Source organism: Meriones unguiculatus, chromosome 3, assembly GCF_030254825.1.
Source record: "Meriones unguiculatus strain TT.TT164.6M chromosome 3, Bangor_MerUng_6.1, whole genome shotgun sequence".
Lineage (NCBI taxonomy): Eukaryota > Metazoa > Chordata > Mammalia > Rodentia > Muridae > Meriones > Meriones unguiculatus.
The window spans coordinates 140,649,314-140,662,586 of record NC_083351.1 but is presented as its reverse complement, the minus strand read 5'-3'; the positions used below and the strand labels follow the sequence as shown (position 1 = coordinate 140,662,586).

The 13,273-nt window shown below is 44.1% G+C and overlaps 1 pseudogene; it reads right to left on the bottom strand.

Moving 5' to 3' along the window:
- Positions 1-12,391: 12,391 nt before the first annotated feature.
- LOC110547732 (large ribosomal subunit protein uL5-like) lies at positions 12,392-12,927 on the bottom strand (annotated as a pseudogene).
- Between the last annotated feature and the right edge of the window lie 346 nt (positions 12,928-13,273).

Genomic DNA, 13,273 nt, shown 5'->3' with positions numbered 1-13,273 from the left:
GAATTAAGCTTAATTAATTAATGAATTAATTAATCTGTCGAATCAGATTTTCCAAATAGAGATACATGCTATTTTGAGTCATACCTCAAACATATGTGTATGGCCAGACTGATAGTAAAAGGAAGGAGAAAATTCCTCCAGGAAAAATGTTCATTAACCAGGGCAATTTGGTATAGTTATGTTAATACTATGAGCCAAGCATTATTAAAGATAGACAGAATCACTGTGTCATTTCAGGTTCACTGGGAAGACCCAGGCTCTAAAAGTGTATGCTCCTAATGAAGTAGCCTCAGATTTTTGAATGGAAAAAAAATTGAGAGGAACTGGGGGAAACAGATTACTCTACTCTCTCAGCTCGGTGATCTGTGAGTCTAACAGTTAACACAGCGAAAAGGTTAAATCCTAGCCTGAAACGTATTGATTTGGGGCTGGTGAGATGGCTCAGCAGGCAAAATGCTTACCATCAAATCTGGCAACTCGAGTTTAAATCCTAGGCCCCCTATGGTAGAAAGAGAGAACTGCCACAGACCGTCCTCTGACCAAGGTGGCAGGCCACATACGCATTCACGTTACAGACAGATAAATAAATGTAATTTTTTTCAATGTTTCAAAAGCACCACCGATTTGCAAACCCACCATAGAAAAATCACCAAGTTGCCCTGGCAGGCCTCACTGGTGTGGGCTGCCCTCCTCTCACACACTGAGGCATGGCCCCTCAGGGGTTGTGGGCCAAGACTTGGGCCTCTCTTGCACATTTGCATTTCCAGCCCTTTTGTTGTCTTCTGGGCCCCTTTGTCTGAAGGCTTCGGAAGAGGTCTCCATAAGCCATCTGCTTCAGTCTACGCCAGAGCTTCCTCTGGCACAGTGCTTTCTTGCTTTGAGCCCTTCTCTCCTGTCCTCATTCCAGTCCCAGTTGCTGCAGCCTTTTGTCTGGGCTCCCTCCCTCCTTTGCAGGATGACACATCTGTACCTTAAAATAACAAGGTGCTACTTCAAGGGCAAGTGGAAGCAGAGGGTGAGTGTTTTCTCCACCTCTGCCTCTTGCTTGTACCACAACAATGAGGAATGAAGACTGAACAAGCTGTTATGGTTTGTTGCTATTTTTTAAAGTGCGTATGGGCGTTTTACCCGCAGAGGTCTGAGAGGCATTGGGTCTCCCAGAACTGGAGTTACAGATGGTAAGTTACAGATGCTGGGAATCAAACCTAGGTCCTCTGGAAAAGCATCCAGTACCCTTAATCACTGAGTCATCTCCCTAGCCCCATCTGTTGCCATTCTTGACGCCTGACAGGGATGAATTCGCTCTCTCCCAGCTCATTTGAACTGACATCTAAAAGAACAAGTGATGGTGAGTGCTGGGGGCTGGAGAGATGGCTCAGCAGTTAGGAGCACTGGCTGCTCCTCCAGGGGACCCAAGTTCAATTCTTGGCATCCATATGTGGGCTCACAGCTGTCTAACTCTAGTTCCAGGGGATCTGACACCCTCACATGGACATACATACAAGCAAAACACCGATGCACACAAAAGAAATAAATCTTAAAAAGAAGAACAAGTATCATAATAAAGATCTTTTAAAAACTACATTTTGTGTGTGTGAGAGAGAGAGAAAAAGAGAGAGAGAATGTGTGTACATGCTAATCACAATTAAGAATTTTAATATGAGCTGGGTGGACGGGGCACATGCCTTTAATCTTAACACTTGACAGACAGAGCCAAAAGGATCTCTGAGTTCAAGGCTAGCCTGGACTAAAGAGCCAGGACAGTCAGGGCTACACAAAAAAACCCTGTCACCAATAAACAAATAAATAAACAAATAAATCCAAACAACAACAAAAACAAACAAAAACAAAAACAATAAAACCTTAATCTGGAGACCAGATAGATATAATTTAAGTATGAGGATCAGATTTCTAATCTCTAGCATGCACGTAAAAATTCAGGCACAGGACAAGCAGTAAAAGTTGGTAAAGTTGGTGGAGGGAGTAGAGGTGCTTGCTATGTAAACCTGGCGATGTGAGCTCGAGCCCTGGACCCATATAAATGCAGAAAGAAAAAATTATAAAGTAGTCCTCTAGCCTTCACACGCATACCTGAGGCATACACAAATATGCACACATATGAAAATATTTTTTCAAAGCCAGGTACAGTGACAAATGTCCATAACTCTGTTACTGGAAAAAGCAAGACAAGGGTTCCTGGCTCCCTACTGTGGGCAGTTGGTGAGGCCTAGGTTCAGTGAAAGATCCTTTCTCGAAGAAGAAAACGAGGGAACTAAGCGGGTAGAGTGTCTGACATTCATCAAGCCCTGGGCTACATTTCTCTCCATAAATACAGCATGGTGACACACAGCTGTACTTTCAGCGCTCAGGCGATAGACACAGGACCATCAGAGGTTCATGGCCATCCTCAACTCCATAGTGCATTTGAGGATAGCCCGGAATGCATGAGACTGTATCATAACCAAACAAAAATAAGGGGGAGAGCAATTGGGAAAGATACCTAACACCAATTTCTGGCCACGCGTGTGAGCATATATACCAACCCCTAAAAAAAAGTACAAAAGACTCTTTATCTTAGGCAGTGGTTCGCAACCTTCCTAACGCTGCGACCCTTTAATGCAGTTCCTCACGTTGTGGGGACCCCCAACCAGAAAATTATTTTGCTCCTACTTTATGACTGTAATTTTGCTACTGTCGTGCATCCCAATGTAAATATCTGATAGCCAGGATAGCTGTTACGTGACCCACGGATTGAGAACCGCTGAGCTAAGTGTTCAACAGTACGCAGCTGTGTATTCTTCTAGTGTGCGCATGAGACATTTACAAACGTCGATTAAGAGCCTGGCCAGAAAGCATGATTCCACCATTGCTGATCTGAGGGTCTTGGTGCTATGCAGATGGCATCGTCTAACTGCATTGCACTTAATCTAAATGCCAATAACATGATAGATGAGGTTCATAAACTTAGCTTCAAAAAGTAAAATACAGACTCTAGTAATGATGGGTTGAAGCAGGGGTCATAATGACATTCCTGAAGGGTGCTTGGAAGTGAGCCCCGGGCCTTGTGCATGCTGGGCGAAGAGTCTGCTACTGAGCTATACTCCCAACCCCTGTAGTTGAAGTAAGAAGACTTTTTAACACATATTTTACTGTGATCTCACACGGTGGGGATCACTGGATACCAGTGGGTATCCAGGTGGAGATGAATAGAGAAAAAAAGTATGCGTGTGTGTGTGTGTGTGTGTGTGTGTGTGTGCGTGCGTGCGTGCGTGCGTGCGTGTGTGTGTGTGTGTGTGTGTGTGTGAGTATGTGTGAGAGAGAGACTGACTCCTGTAGCCTAGACTGGCTGGCTTCAAGTTCATTATGTATCCAATATGGTCTCTTGAACTAATTAATGATCCTCCTGCCTTCACCTCTCCAATGCTGGTGGGAATACAGAAGTATGCCACTGTGCCAAATATTATGAAAAAAATTGTATACCAATAAGTGAAAATGTAGAGGAAAATTTCAAATAGAAAAAAAAAACCCAAAGCCTGTTTTGGGAGAGCTAATTAAGCAGTCATTAAATATGTCCATGTGAAGAAAAGTTGTTTTAAAGCAAAATCCCAATCATTTCGTTTTACTAATGAAGACTCAGGAGCCAGATGCTGGGGTGAAAACTTGCTAGATCAGAGAGGCAGAGAAAGCACCTAGCTGAACTTCCTATTTCCCAGAAGGAAAAAGCCTTTTCACCTTCTCCATGCTGAATGTCCCTCCTTTCTAACCCCGGAAAGAGCATAGTGTCTAATTGTCACAGTAGTCACATACCATGAGCCAAATGTTTCAACTCCAAAAGTTGTTTGTTTCACTTTCTCGTTTCTGTCTCCTCACTCTCATGCATCGTTGCTTGCTTTTAAAAAGGTGTCCTTCCATTCTTTACAATTTTTAAAATGCCTGATTTTAAAGTCTTTGTCTGGTAAGTCCAATGTAAACCTATCTTTTATTCTGTAATTGTTTTCTCAGAGGCTTACTGCCTCTGCTAACCCAGGCCCAATCCTGGAATCTTCTAGCCTCTGTACAATCTAATCTAGGCCTAGAATTTTTTCAGCCTCTGAGACTTACTGCTGAATACACCCACCCTTTCTAGTTCTTTCCGAACTCTGGCTGGCTGGTTCAACTCAGCTGGCTGACTCAAAACTCCCCTGCAAGCTGATTGATTCAAACTGGCTTCTCTTAGCTTCTGACTGAATTGCTCTGCTTGTCCTCATACTAACTTTGGCAACATGTTCTAATCTTCTGGCTCCTTCTCATTCTCTGGCTCATTCTGTCTTCGTTTGTGTCCAGCTTGTTCTCTTTTCAACCTGTCTCTGTAAAACTCTTCTCGTAAAACTGCCTGTAAGTTCCATGAACTGAACTGCCATAAAATCAGCCCCACTGTATTGCCTCTCAACTCACTGACTCAACTGAACTGCCTAAACAATGCAGAGATCTGCATACCTTTGTCTCCCAAGTGCTGGGATATAAGGCCTGTACCACCATACCTGGACCTAAGCTTTTCTTTACCTGAAACTTACTCAATAAATAACCCTAAATAAACCACAAAGGTGTTTGCTTATTGTCCCAGAAAGCTGCTGTGGAATTTTAATGTTTATAACACTCATGGATATTTTTTGTCACACAGAACCATTTTGAACAGTGCTTAACTATAATAGGGCAGACTGAGTTCAAGGCCAGAGTTCAGACTGGCCTTGAACTCAGAGATCTGTTTGCCTCTGTCTCCTGGAATTATAAAGGCATGTCTGTATTCCAGCTAGATCGCACAGGCCTAGAAGGTCTTTGAATGTGATCTCTTGCCAGAGCAGCCATGTTTTGAATTAAAATTCCTCTACAGTCCTCAACACCTAGAGTTCCCTTCAGTTAGTTTCTATAGATTGTTTCTCCCTTCCCTGACCATATATAAGCGGTATTTTCTCATTTCTTTCCATGTCTCTCTCTGTTTGGCTAAAACATGGTAGATATTTGCTTTTTTCCTGATTTTTAGCTATCACGAACGATCTGTCTGTTTACCTTGATGTTTTGTATTGACAATTGCTTTCACTTCTGTTGGCTTTATTCCTGGGTAGTGGTGGATGTTGAGTCACATAATAAAGACACTCTGTTTTCCATGAGCAACTCTCAAACTCTTTCCCAAAGGCACACCATTTCACATATGTGAGCAAGGTATAGGATATTGCTTTTCTATGGCTCCTGGCATCCTTCGGGTCTGAAGCGCTACATCGTCACAGTTTTGTTGTGTATTTCTGTCATGGCTAATGCTGTCAAGCATAGATCACTATACTTATTAGCCACTTGTGTGTATTGTTGGGACCTTCTGTGTAAAAGGAACTTTCATTCACCTGCTTCCGTTGTTGTCTCGGGGGATTATTGCCTCTGCCTACTAACTTAGGCCTCATCCTGGAAGCTTCTAGCCTCCTTACAGTGTAACCTAGGCCTAGGATGTTTCCAGCCTCTGAGACTTACTGCTTATGAAGGTCACCCTTTCTTGTTCTTACTAAGGTCTGGGCTGGTTGGTTCAACTCAGCTGTTCTGGCTCAAACTCCTCTCCCAGGTGACTTATTCAATCTGGATTTTCTCTTGGCTTCTGAATTGCTCTGCTTGGCCTCAAACTCACTCAAGCAATCTTGCTCTAATCTTCTGGCTCTTTCTCTCGTTCTGCCTTCACCTGTGTCTAGTTTGTTCTCTCCTTTAACCTCTCTCTTGGCCAGGGGCTTCCAGGATCTGCCTGCATTTGCCCCACCCCCAATGCTGGGGTTAGAGGAACACACAGTGTCCTAGACAGGGTTACCTTTGCTGTGATGGAACACCTTAGCCGAAGCAACTTTGGAAGGAAAGAGTTTATTCAGCTTAAGCTTCCACATCTTTGTTCATCGTTGAAAGAAATCAGGACAGGAACTAAGGGCAGGATCCTGAAGGCAGGAGCTGATGCAGAGGCCATGGAGGGGTGCTGCTTACTGGCTTGCTCAGACTACTTTCTTACAGAACCCAGGACCACCACCCACAATGGGCTGGACCCTCCCCCACTGATCACTAACTGAGAAAACGCCTTACACACTTTCATACAGCACTATACAGAGACATTTTCTCAGCTGAGGCTTCTTCCTCTCTGATGACCCTAGCTTGTGTCAGATTGACATAAAACTGGCCAGCACATACAACCATGCCTGACTCTTTACACAGATGGTAGGGATTTGAACTCAAATCCACATGCTTACCCAGCAAGCACTCTTACCCACTGAACCATCTCTGTAGGGCCCCCGAACACATTTTATTTTTTTATGGGAAACCATGGGTTTTCCTGTATATAATGTGACTCTAACAATATAAAATGTGACTGATAAAGATGATACCCTAAATAAACCACAAAGGTGTTTGCTTATTGTCCCAGAAAGCTGCTGTGGAATTTTAATGTTTATAACACTCATGGATATTTTTTGTCACACAGAACCATTTTGAATAGTGCTTAACTATAATAGGGCAGAAGAAGGGAGAGAACCTATACTTCTGGAGGCTTGTTTGTGACATTTTCTGTGTAATTATCTTGTATATATTAATTCTGTCTATTAAAAAGAGATGGGAGCTCCGGGCATGGTGGCACACGCCTTTAATCCTAGCATTCAGGAGGCAGAGGCAGGTGGATCTCTGTGAGTTCAGGACCAGCCTGGTCTACAAAGCAAGTCCAGGACAGCCAGCGCTATCCAGAGAAACCTTGTTGTGAAAAACCATGATAATACTAACAAAATAATAAATAAAGTAAAAAAGAGACGGTTTAGCAGTTAGGATCTTACACTGCTTTTGTGGGGACCCGTGATCCATTCCAGCACCCACAGTGCACAACTCACAAAGACTCGTAACTCTAACCAGAACTCACTTGGCCATATAGCCACCATGGTGGCTTGAATGAGCTTGCCTCCCATAGGCTCATATGTTTGAATGTTTGGTCCATAGTTAGTGGAACTGTTTGGAGAAGGAGTAGGGGGTGTGGCCTTGTCGGAGGAGGTGTGTCACTTAAGGGATGGGCTTCGGGGTTTTGAAAACCCACAGTAGGCCCAGCATCTCACTTTTTCTCTCTCTTCCTCGCCCTTGCCCCACCCCGGGGCATTCAGCTTGCAGATCAAGACATAAGCTTTTAGCTACAGCTGCAGCACTGTGCCTGCCTGTCCGCTGCCGTGCTCTCCCCCCCCCCCCCCAGCAGGGTCCTGGACCCAACCCCTGAAACTGGAAGCAAGACCTGATTAAATGCTTTTTTCGTAAGTTGACTTTGTGCGTGATATCTCTTGACAGCAGTAAAAGAGTAATTAAGACACCCGCAGACACACACACGTACACATATATGTAATTTTAAAAGTAATGTAAAACATTTTTTAAAAGCTGTAAGTGATTAGCAGTAAGTGCTTAAATTGCTTAGCATACGTTTTGCAAAGTTTTGAGGGATGTAGCTGTGTGTGAGCCCGTCAGCAGATCAGGGACACACTCTACCACCTCAGAAGTTCCCTTCCGCCCCTCTGTAACCCTTTCCTCCCCACCCTCCCTCCTTTCTGGGTCTGCTTCCTGCTTGTATAGATTTAGTCTCACGTTCTAGAGTTTTACATAACTGGGCTGGACACATTCTCTCTCTACTTTTTTTTCAGACAACTCTTTGATGCCTCGTTCACATTAATGTGGTTGGAAAAATAGGTTTGCATAAATTATGTAACTTCCTATAAATTATGTAAAACCCTGGAGTCACAGAGGTGGACCTGGGATCCCCACCGATTTTTGCCTGTTACCAAGTGTGTTAAAAGGAAAAGCCTTGGAAGGCTAAATGAATTGTTCAGAGTTACTTTACCAGTGAGTGGCCGAAGTAGGACAAAGCCCACTGTGCTGGCTGCCTCTTAACTATTGATGTCGCTCCTGGGAAGAGCGGATGACTCATTTTAGATTTCTCTGGGACCGTGTTTTCTGAAGTCCCTGCCACTACCTTGACCTTACAGTTGGTCTCAGATGGAAAATCCAGTGTGGGAGGTTTGGCAGAAGCTGCCTTCAACCCAGTTTGCTTCAGCCTTCAGAACAGAAAAGTCGGTTTCTTTAGAAAGTGCCTTTGGTTTCCATCAGTTTCCCATCAGCTTTAGGAAAGGATCATTGTTTGGTTGAATTTATCCTTCTCTCCCTCCCAGTGTCCTCAACCTTCCTCTGTTTTCTTTTCCTTCCTTTCTTCCTCAGTTGTATTTTCCTATTTCTATTTGCTCTGTTTCCATATTGTTTTGTTTTATTTCTTTAAAAGATTTCTTTTTATTTTTCACTTAAAATTGTGAGCACGGCCAAGTGATGGTACCGCGCGCCTTTAATCCCAGCACTTGTGAGGCAGAGGCAGGTGGATCTCTGGGTTCAAGACCAGCCTGGGCTACAGAGTGAGTTCCAGGACACAGAAACCCTGTGTCAAAAACAAAACAAAACAAAACAACAACAACAAAACCAAAATAAACAAATAGAAGTGAGTGTGTGTGTGTGTGTGTACTCTTGAGCGCACATGAATGCAAGTGCTTGTGGAAGCCAGCAGATCCCTTGGAGTTTCAGGCAGTTGTGAGCTGCTGAGAACTGAACCTGTTTCCTTTGCAGAGACAGTAAACAGTATGCACTTTTATTCACTGAGCCATCTCTCCAGCACCTAAAGAGCTCAGTCTCAATCCCCACCACCTCCTTCATTAGCCTTGCTTTACGCTGTAGCTGGCCCAGATGATCAGAACGTGACAGGAAATGGCAGAAAAAAGATCTGTTCTCTGACTCTGTAGAATGCCCATGTGACGGCTTACACACTGTTCTTTCAGTTGCTGTCTTAGTTACTTTTATTACAAATGCACATTATTCTGTTTGGCTTCTTAAGGTTCTGGGAATCGTGTCTTCATGCTTCGTATGTCAAGAGTCCCACTAAGTCTGCAGCCTCCAGCGCAGTGCTTTACACCATATATCTGAGAATGCAATTTGCAACTATTATGCTCCACATATGCCATGTTTAATGACAGATACCATGTGTTCAAAAAAGTTTCTAGGGCTTTGGCTAACTAGCCTGTCCATCTCCACCCAGAGAAGTATTTTAAGGAGCCAGAATAAATGATGATAGCTCCCCTATCATGAAACACAAGCTTATACTCCAGAAAAAAATATGTCAGTGTGAAAATTAATTGATACATGAACTGGATTTATAAAAACCTAAGCCAGCAATGAATAAAAATCATCCCTGGAGTCTAGATACATAAGCCTGAAGTTCTTAGATTTATGCCCAGTAACTCAACCGAGTAAGAAGAAAGCAATAAACAATTTTACGTGATATGTAATAGGGAGCTACATCAGCCTCAATCCTTCTCCTGGAAAGTCTCAGGTTATAGATTTGAGATTGTATTTATGAGACTGAAACAGCATTTAATTTAAATCTTTTTTTTTTAAAGAGGCAAGTGAACTGTTTCCATGGAACCTGGCAAAATTTTAACAAAGAAATAAACAAAATGTAACCTTTGCAAGGAGAGACTTTTTATGACTCCCACGCTTGTGAAACTTGCTTAGTATCGTTTTCATTTGGTATTTTCAGCATCCATGATAGTATCTTTCATTTATTTGTTGGTTGTTTTGCTTTTACGTGGCATGCCAAGACAAGGAGTTTAGACACACGACAAAATGTGTATAGGTAACGAGAGAGAATCCTATCGAACATGGTGGAAGGAGGAAGCCAGAGTTCTCTGTCTCAAACTCCCAATTGGAAGCCAGGAAACCAAGAGCACCAAAGTGTGATGTGAGCATTAGGGCAAGAGTGGGACATGTGATCTCCTAATTCAGGCAGGATCTCGGCTCTATCTGACTTCAGTGACATTTCATTCCAGAGATACTGTGTTCCTGGATCTCTCTATTTTTGAACGTCCTACATTCTGTGAACACCAAGTAGGGAAGACACAGATCGTGGAAACAGCTGAGGAAGCTCACATGACTTTTAATTACCTTGGTAATATTATTTTACTTTCCCGAGTTTCACTTTTCCCATATGTAAAATATACCTACCGCCCAGGGACCTGCTGGGATTCATGAATGTCATAAATGTACTCCTTAGCAACCAGGAAGCCCTCACACCAGGAAGGGGAAGTTCCAGAAGCCATTATAAGTTGCTTTCAAGAAACCCCAGACTTGCTCCAGATCCACCCCTTTTCTTTATATGTTTTTAAAGGATTTATTTTTATTTTATGTGTATGGGTATTTTACGTTCATGTATGTCCGGGTACTGTGTGTGCAATTTCCGTGGAGGCCAGAAGAGGGCAGAATCTGACCCTCTGGAAATGGCGTTACAAATGGTTGTGAGCCACCCGGATGGTGCTGGGAACTGCGCCTGGGTCCTCTGGAAAAGCAACAAGTGCTCTTAACTGCTGAACCGTCTTTCCAACTCCAACACCTCCTCTTGGATGTGGGTCTAATGCTAATTACTGACTCCCAAGAGCTGGTTACTGCCCACTGGATACACCCATCCTTGTTTGTGTAAACCTGCCTAACACATTATACCTGATTGGTTCGTTAGATGGCCTGTACCTGGGCAGGGCAGAATGGGGTAGGTGTGGCTGAGGTTCCCAGGCTTTTGAGGATGGAAGAATCACAAGAATCAGGAGAGACAGAGACAGACACTTGCATGTATTTTTTTTTACCTCTTAATCTCCACCCTATCCTGTGTCTTCCCAAAGTGTCTGGCATAGATGCTACATCCTTTTCACCCACAGGTTCAGGCAAGAGGATGAAGTCTTTCTTACACATGCAGTCCAATGGCAGATCGGCAAAACTCCAACTTCCACCGTTTAGCCTACCCTCTCCACCACAGGGGTGGGGGTGGGGCTGTATGTTCTAGACGCACTGTGCTTAGATTCTCTAAAAACATAGGAAGTCTTTGCAGGTCCCTGGATTTCTCCCTCAGTATTTCCACCTTCCTCCATATTGAACAGCCATTCCCTTGTCTCTTCTGAGTAAGTATCTCCTCTTTTTTTTTTTTCAAGACAGAGAACAAGTGAAACCCTGATGCTCTGTCCTTCAAATGTACTATTGTAACTGTCTTCGTTTTTAACTTTTAGGTAGTGTGTGTGTGTGTGTACCTGTTCATATGCATGGTCCTGGATCCCCTGGAGCTGGAGTTTCAGGCATTTGAGAGCAACTTGACACGGGTGCTGTGAACCTACTCAGGTCCCCTAGAGCCTCGGGGGAGCAGTCTTGAGCTACCGCTCTAGGTCTGCTGTAGCTGTCCTTGATTGCTGTTCTGCCTAGTTGTTGGATTTTGGCCTGTTTGATTTTAACTTGTCATGAGCTGGAGTTATTTTGGAAGAAAGAATCTCAGTTGAGAAAATGCCCTTATCACGCTGGCCTGTGGGCAAGCCTGCGGGGCATTTTCTTTACTGACGATTGATGTAGAAGAGCCCAGGCCATTGTGGGTGGTGCCAATCCTGGGCTGGTGGTTGTAGGTTTTATGAGGAAGCAGGCTGGGCAAGCGACGGGGAGTGAGCCAGTAAGCAGAACCCCTCCATGGACTCTGCATCGGCTCCTGACTCCAGGCTCCTTCCTAAGAGTTCCTGCCCCGAATCTCAGGAAAATGGACTACAAACTGTAAGGTGAAATAAACCCTTTCCTTTCCAAGTTGCTTTTTTTTAAAATTTTAAATGATATATTTATTTATTATTTATACAGTGTTCCGCCTGCATGTGCACCTGCAGGCAAGAAGAGGGCGCCAGATCTCATTACAGACGGTCATGAGCCACCATGTGGTTGCTGGGAACTGAAATCAGGACCTATTGGAAGAGCAGCCAGGGCTCTTAACCTCTGAGCCACCTCTCCAGCCCCTCCAAGTTGCTTTTAATCAATGGTTCTTTATTAAAGCAATGGAAACTATTAACTAAGACAATTGTATATTTGTCCCATGTGTTAGAATCCCTGCTTGTGTTCGAAGTCTCTGCAGCAAGGGTCTGCCTTGCTTTTCTTCTCTAGCAGGATCTGGGCATGGTTTAATGTATTCAGTGATGTTCAGTGAGCGTCGCCTGGGTTAATTTAGCCAGATGTCTTTACAGGGTGCTATGGCTGTTCTTAACCGACCCTCACTTTGAATAATTAACAATTCAATTATCTTTCCCTGTGTTAATTTTCTAGTTGCATTTGTCACGTTTCATAGACAATCCATATGAGAATGAGATCCTTGCCTTCCCTACTCCTCTGAGGACTCCGAAATGAAATTTACATGATAATTAAGAAGACAACGTAAAATAGATGCATTTTTGCCTTAGAAGAAAAACTGGGGACCCTCAGAAGATCAGTTGTTTTGTTCTGTTCTCTGAGAACTTTTTATTGGCCTTTTGGATAAAGTTTATTTGCCAGGAAGGATGATCCCGTCAACCTTCCGCTGGTTCCAGCGCGTGGCCTCCTCTTTGCCAATCCTGTGCTTGGCCCCAGTGCAGCCTGTCCTGCGCTTCTTGTCTGTGATGCTGGAACCTGGCCTACCCGGCACCAGACAGAAGTCCAGGCCATAGATGCAAATGCCTGGGCCGTATTTGATGCCCACATCAATGTGTTCTTGAATGCCTAAACCAAAGTTTCCAGTGTCCGAGACGTTGTTTTTCCCTAACTCCTACTCCTGCACCTTCAGGCCTTTCTTCAGAATTTCTTCTGCCTTGGCTCCACGGACCATGCAGGGAACAGCAATCTTTTCATTTCTCCTGATGCTAAAGGACCTGACCATGTACCTGGCTTTGGAAAACACAGGTGTCTGGCCTGTGAGCTGCTCCAACACCTTGGCTGCCGGGGTCAGTCTGTCTCTGCTCTCCCCCCACAGACTTTGAGGCAGGGCTTGCGGATGTGAAGTGCCCACATGGGGTTCTCCTTTTTACCTTGATCTTGTGCCATGATGGGGAACAGGAAGAGAGCCAGAAGTTCAGTTTCACGTGCCTTGGGTCTCACCTCTGATGAGACCTGTGCTTGAGTATAATACAAATACTCATTATATCATCACGGTCCTGAGAAATCTTACCCCAGCGGAGACAAGATAGCTACAAGAGTTGGAAGCTGGCAAAATCCCCCTTCCTGAAGGGGAAATAGCCCTGCTCACCGCTGGAACACCTGTGGCTGCTGCGGCCTTGGGTGTTTCTGTTGCTCTGCTCTCAGCCCCTCTTCGGACCTGGTTGTAATTTGGCTTCTAGCATGTCTTCGTGGATCCGACTGCTCCAGCTCTTACTTTACATTGTTAATATGT